At 33.4% G+C, this 7657-nt stretch overlaps 1 long non-coding RNA gene across 1 annotated transcript; it reads right to left on the bottom strand.

Annotated features, from left to right (window-relative positions):
* Positions 1 to 555: 555 nt before the first annotated feature.
* On the bottom strand, positions 556 to 5050 carry LOC117336466. The gene is made up of 2 exons (XR_004534629.1): positions 1860 to 5050; positions 556 to 1682 (listed from the first exon to the last, which is right to left on the bottom strand). It is a non-coding gene; the product is annotated as an uncharacterized LOC117336466 (long non-coding RNA).
* Positions 5051 to 7657: the final 2607 nt, after the last annotated feature.

Below are 7657 nucleotides of genomic sequence, written 5' to 3'. Positions count from 1 at the left end.
ACATTTCGTAAGACTTCGTTGAAAAACAAACCGATAAAGCCATTCCGGTGAAGATATGCAGCATATATTGAGACTTTTTGGTAATAAAAGGAACCCACCATACTCGCTAAACATTCTTTTGATACGATAGCTTATACTTCCTTTTTTAAGAAATATTGACCAAAAAGCCTTTTTCCTTTTGGAAGAATTTTTTTTTTAAACCAAATAAATTATTTGGTTTAAAAAAATACTTCCTTTTAGAAGAATTATTTGGTTATAAAAAAAACCCTTCCTTTTGCAACAATTCGGTTATCAAAAATCCTACTTCCTTTTGCACCAATTCTTTCAGAAAGTCTACTTCCTTTTGCAAGAAAGTTTTAGGTTATCAGGAAACCTACTTCCTTCTGCAAGAATTCTTTTGTTACCAAACAAGCTCTTCCTTTTGCAAGGAAACGCGATAATGTTTTAAGAAAAGTTATCAATATCTGTCTGCAGATACATCTGCGTATGTGCTATAATTATTATGACTACATGTACAGCCTAACATCGTATGGTCAAACAAATAACAAAACTAGGTTTTTCTCTCAAATTTATTTATTATATTTGTAATTTCATTTTTGGCAAAACTGCATGGCATTTTGTTTGGTGATAAATTACATCATAATACAGTTTGTATGTTACCACCCTAAAGGCCTCTTGGAAAGTATATTTCCTTGTTCATTTAGAATGAGACAACAATATAACATAAAACACACACTCACTCTCACCTCAAACACTGGACATTTAAACACTTCCATTCCCATATAAACAATCGCCAGCAATAGCACCCCCCTGTCTATATTAGCTCGTGATACGGTACATGTAAAGACACCATGCCAGCAGGCGTGTAGAATGTCGGTCCTGGAGCTTAAGGTGTGTTTAGCTTATAAACTCCTCTCCCAATTAATTTGTTCCAACATCATTGATGGTACATTCCAAAACATCACTTAGATTAAATCTAGTTTACGAGAAAGTAAAACATTTTTTCTAGTTTAAACTAAACCAGGCAGTTTCTGCATTAATACTTTTTTTTTTTAATTTTCCAAAATTAGATTCATCATGATCTTTGTTGTCATTTCAAATGCAAAAATACTTTCATCTGATTGTAAGTGTTGCAGTGTAGATACCGAGACATTCAACATGGCTGCAGTGTGTAGAAACCTCTATATGGTGTCAATGTTAACAGTATGCATCTCGGCTACCTCAGCCTTGTAATCACCACTTCATCCTTATTGAAACGTTACTCGTGTTACGACCTGTTACTCCGGGTAGAGTATCACTACATCCCTATGGAAACGTTACTCGTGTTATGACCTGTTACTCCGGGTAGAGTATCACTTCATCCCTATGGAAACGTTACTCGTGTTACGACCTGTTACTCCGGGTAGAGTATCACTACATCCCTATGGAAAACGTTACTCGTGTTACGACCTGTTACTCCGGGTAGAGTATCACTACATCCCTATGGAAACGATACTCGTGTTACGACCTGTTACTCCGGGTAGAGTATCACTACATCCCTATGGAAACGATACTCGTGTTACGACCTGTTACTCCGGGTAGAGTATCACTACATCCCTATGGAAAACGATGCTCGTGTTACGACCTGTTACTCCGGGTAGAGTATCACTACATCCCTATGGAAACGTTACTCGTGTTACGACCTGTTACTCCGGGTAGAGTATCACTCCATCCCTATGGAAAACGATACTCGTGTTACGACCCGTTACTCCGGGTAGAGTATCACTTCATCCTTATGGACAACGATACTCGTGTTACGACCCGTTACTCTGGGTAGAGTATCACTACATCCCTATGGAAAACGTTACTCGTGTTACGACCTGTTACTCCGGGTAGAGTATCACCACATTCAAGAAACATAAGTCTTATAATTTTACAAAAATACCTCTTTGAAAAAACAATTTGACATCTTGATATATAGAAAACAGAGAAGTTCAAGAGCAGGTTAAAAATAGTTTTGTCATGATATGTGATGATAAATGGGGAGTCCAGCTCTGGAAGAAACGTTTCACACACAATACAAATTTCATTTCACAAACTAATATTATTAATTTTAAAACCCAACGAAAAACCATAAATAACTTAACTATTGTTCATTTTCATCAAAAAAAAAAAAAATTAAGATGGATATGGTGGACACAATCATTTTGAAATATACAGCGTGATGACTATAACATAACTGTTTCATAAAATATAGGATTTTCATACAAAGCTATTCCAGAATTAATCAAGAAATGTTGGTTTTTTTTTAAAAAGAAAATATATTTACAGGATGTTGAAGACTTCTACCATAACATGATGATTTAATTTATGGCTGGCTGACCTTTCCCCTATGTTCTATATTATTCCACATGAAAACAGTTTAAAATTCTCATTATTTATGACCAACTACAATGAATTTATTGGTCCAGTTTAGTGGTTATCCACTGTTCAGTTTCAGAGATCAGCTCTATGTACCAACCTTTCGAGATATTTGCATCATTCCCAAACACTATCTGCTTTCTTTCTGGTTAAACACACTGAACCAGACATATTTGTCTCTTGTGGAGCTCCTCAGTTGGCATAATTTTGTTGTGATGGCAAATTGAAATCAATTCCTATGTAAATATCATAAAAAAACTGTCAATTTTCACACATACAGTTGTCCATTGATACTTTCTCCAACGTTAATGGGCAGTCTATTGTCCAGCTTGACCATGAAAATGTTTGCCTGAATTAGCCCGACCTACAAACTTTATCTAGCAGAGTGACGATGAATATCAAACGAAAGCGAGGCAACATTGACAAAGTTTAGTGTAGGCAAATGACAAGTCAGAAGGAAAATAAAGTACTTTTTACTGATATGGAATATCTTAACTTCTACAAGCATTGACACTAGCTTGCTCCTTACAATAACTTGTGTAAGTCGTCAGTTGATGTCATTTTCATTAGTAATTTTCTTATAAAAAGATAATTCTGGAATAGCCCATACAAAAAACCTCACTTTCAAACTATTTTCCTTGTATCTGAATTAATGTTAAAAACTCAGACTTTGTAATGCCATGTTCAAAAGTAGCAAAAAAAAAGAAAAAATAATAATTATAAACTGTGACCCCATCAAACTAAATTAAATAATATTCCAGATTCTGAAATCAGCACACAGATCATCTAATGAGAAGAAAAGGTCTGGTGATTGTGAAAGACGTTTGGCTGTGATAGATAGGTGGATACTCGATTCCACAGCCTGGTCCCAAGGTCACCAAACACACGTAGACAATCGCTGCCCTATACATGTATACACATCTAGCGATTATCACAAAACTGCTTTTGTAGTTAACATAGATATTACTGCAAAAGTGGACATATTTCTGTGTGGATATTTTTGCGTTTTGGAGGGTTGCTTCTAAGAGTTGTCAAAAGTTTGTTAGCATACTGGGGAGGGGGTTGGTTGCTCAACATGTGCTGTAGTGTTTCAATACATACAGTTATCACATAATGCGCCAGTTCTGCAATATAATATGGCTATGTCATAAATATATTGTATGACGCTTGTAATAACGCTATTGTGACAACATAAATAATTCATGACATCACAATAAATATGACATCACTCGATTGTTTCTGTAGAGAAACCGTACTGCCCAAGCTGAAATTCACCTATCTTATAAAGAAATGAATTTGAGCTTTTACCTGCTTTCTTATAAATATGAGTTATGTGATAAACAGGATCTTACATTCATGATTACATCATATGGAATTCATTATACTTGTTCAAAAAATTTGACATGACATTGCTCACAGCATTTTAAATTATTGAACTCACTTAATGCATTCCACATGACATCATGATCACTCATGCAAGATCCTATATTTATGTCATATAAATGCATGCTATATCGTGTGTATATAACTGCATTTTCAAATTTAGAATAAAATACTTGCAGTGTTAAGTGTTTCAATATCCATGTACCAGGTATGTGTACATCACACATATCATTGTGTCTGATACTCACATCTGTCATGGTGCATTTTGTAAACAAACAAGAACTCAGCAAAAATCACCACCAGAAAAAGTCCACTTCTATAGTATGTAAATGTAACGAACATCATGAACAAATAGATGAAAAGTATTGATACACATATATATGGGCCGTTAGTTAAAACAGCTCATGAGTTTGAGGAAACCAATCTGGCAATAAACAATTTCAGGCGAATAAAATTGACCCCAACAGTTATATTATTTATATTTCTCTGCCCTCTTTTGTCAGTAAATAATACAAATTAAAATAAAAAATAATTTATAAATTTCTAGGATCAATGGAATTTATTTCATTGGGCAATATCAGCCCATATTAGCAATCAATTAAAAATTAATTAATTGTAAAGTTGTTTTGTTGCTGTTGAACGTGTCTTTTTTTTCTTCTTTTTTAAACGAAACAATATTTGCCAGTTACCATAGTTCGGTTTCTTTTAACGTAATATTGGTATAAAATGTCCACGTACATATTTTTTCAAGAGAGTTAGCACTTAAATTACAGGGTAATTAATAAAATATTTTATTTATGTGTCAACTGGAGCAAAGAGAAGGACATTTGAAGTTGAATATGTTATACAAGATTTATATATGTTATACAATTTTATACACACTAATCACAGTTCATTTTATTGCCTGTAACAAGTTTCAATAACTGCCATTCATTCATTTTCAAAAATATTTTTTGTCAACAATTCACAATGCAAACATTTTTTAATAACATGAAACTTTCTTAAAATCTATTGACTTAAGGGGAGATAACAAAGGTCACACAATCTTTCCTACAATATACAGCACATCGACTATCAGCAGACTCGAACCAAATGTAAGTACTAGAGGCAAGCAAATTCAATACCAGTAACTGGTCAGTGTTGGATAGGGTTAATCTAACCAGACATCTATATCAGGTTAGTATTCATAGGAAATAATATTAGCCCCTACTCCTTCTATATCAACAAGGTGTAACACTTAAAGTTTGGTTTGGTTTGGTTTATTTTGTTTAACGTCCTATTAACACTTAAAGATCAGACGATGTATCAACTTTGGACTTTCTTAAAATGGACAGTCTGATTTGTCGACAATTATTGTAAGTATTGTTTATAGAGCTGTCGACCAATCAGGTTGACTGTTACAAAACCACTTGAAAATTGATGGCCTACTTCCGATCAAGTCAATGTATTGTCGGCTATAACGACCCACTTTGGTCCTTTTCTCATCTTTAAATCATTGTCACAGAACAAAAGAATAACATGTACCGATATCTAAGGATTCAAAACCAAGGTACGTTACTGAAGTTTGTGTGCATTTTGTATATTAGTTGGAATGAACATAAATTTAAAGTGAATCGAAGCTCGGCATTACACCTTGTTGATACAGTAGGAGTAGGGGATATTTTTTTTCTATAGATACTAACGAGATACAGACACCTGTGATGTAGCTATACCAAGTCCATACCAGAACCCTTTTCCAACGTTACACAATAATAAAATAAATAAATCAACACGAAAATCGGACATATTTGTTACACAAATCATGATGGATTCTATGGAAATTCATTTCCTTCATAAAATTTTACTGTCGACAGCTTTGAAAGAAACAAACTTGAGATGTACCACGTTCATTCATGCACCTTCATAAAGATTGCAAAATAGTATTGTATTTATCCCAAATAAACCCCCCTCCCTTAGTGTAAAAATTTAGCATTAAAATTTGGAGAGTGCTTTAAATTTGGGAACCACTTTTAACTTATTATTTCAAAATTGCTAGTTCTGCAAAAATGAAGGTGGCTTATTTGTGGGAAGGGTTTATATGCAGATAAATACGGTACCAGAATAAATATGATTTTTAACAAAATGATACTTTATGGCCAAAAATGGCAAGCAAATTGTAACATAAGAGACTTATTAGCACGACAGCAGGGAAAGATCACTCTTTCTCAACATTTTAATCTGAATACATTATGTAGTATTGTAAAAATATCTGACTAAGCCATGTCTTTGTACTAATTCGTAGTAAGCAATTATATGGAAGAATCGTACTAAATATATCTTAAATATCTATTTTATGAAAATATTTGAATGGCTACTATCATTATGTCATTAAACAAACTCAAGTATTCATAGATATGGTTTGGTATTGTCTAAGTAATTAATCAATTAAATTTTGAACTCTTTAATTATCAAATAAATAGCCAACTTTTCTCAGAAAATTCAAAGTGTTCATAATTTCATTGATTACGAAAAAAAACGTCTCCATCTATCACACACTGTGTACTATAAACCTTTGGCGAAACTTTTACTCTTGTTTTACACTCGGACTGACAGCACATCTGCATCAGATTAAATTGTAACAAAAATATTTGAGTATCTTAATATCCTATTAAGGATCAACAATACAAAGGTTATCAATACATGGTTGTCTAAATAGACCATTACACAATTATTATATTAAAACATTTCCAGACAGACAAACAGATTATTTTACTGTTATAATGTGGGATATTGAAAAATAAAACATTTCTGTTGAAATTAAAATCTTCAAAACTTTATAACATTTATACACACACACAAAAAAAATTATTTTCAAGGGTCCAAAATTTCCTCATCTACCATCATTTACATATCCACTTGAGGAAGAAATAATTGATACAGCTGAGGACAACGTTTACGAAAACTAAAAGGTAGTTACAGTCGAGCCCAACATTGATCGATTTTGTCTTTACTTTTGATTTTCTGTGATCTAGTAGTTAAAATATTCTGACAAATTCAAATAACACGATTTTGATGTAGTCGGTTCTAAAAGCTGACCGTAATAATATGGATTACTTCAACTTGAAAAACAGAAAAACTCTAAAGCCTAAAAGGAAAAGGTTAAAACTCTCCCATTTTGAAATATATCGTCTAAGGATCAGAAATATGGCATGGATTACACAGTATTAAATGAAACAAGTGTATATTTTAGTGGGAATTTTACTGTTGTAGCCTCTGCAATTTTCTACTACATGTTTTAGTTTTATTTTCTTGTTTGAGTGTACTTAAAACAAGTACCTATACAGTATTCATATCTTACTCATCATTTACAATGATAAGTAAAATGTACACGTCTGATATACACAACGGCCAAGTACAATAGGTCTGGCTGTAAAACTCTCAAAATCTCAAACAAACATATGACTAGCGTTGTTATTTAACTATAGATGCTGAATGACACCTTATTTAGCCAGGTGACCAATGAAATGAATTCTAGTCGCTACATGTGACATTATTGGAATGTGATGACGACAGGATAGTGCCCTATCATCAGACCTTTCAAATAAAACTATACAAGTCATTACCACCCTGCGGACAGATGCCACAGACGTAGAAACACATGCAATATATATCGAGTAATGAGATCATTTTTACATACCAAAACATTCCTTGCACTGAGCACTTTCATTACTCTAGCATTCACACCTGTACACACACCTGTACACACACCAACGTAAGCCTGCAACATGTACAACATGACGTCATGACACATACATGACACATGACAGATGAGCCTGAGTACAACAGGTGCCCTATTGGAGGGTTATATCAGGTCAATGCCATTTAAGATGGTAGT

This window comes from Pecten maximus, chromosome 1 (genome assembly GCF_902652985.1).
Source record: "Pecten maximus chromosome 1, xPecMax1.1, whole genome shotgun sequence".
Classification (NCBI taxonomy): domain Eukaryota; kingdom Metazoa; phylum Mollusca; class Bivalvia; order Pectinida; family Pectinidae; genus Pecten; species Pecten maximus.
Note: the sequence above shows the minus strand (reverse complement) of the source record. Positions and strands in the feature narration are given on the sequence as shown.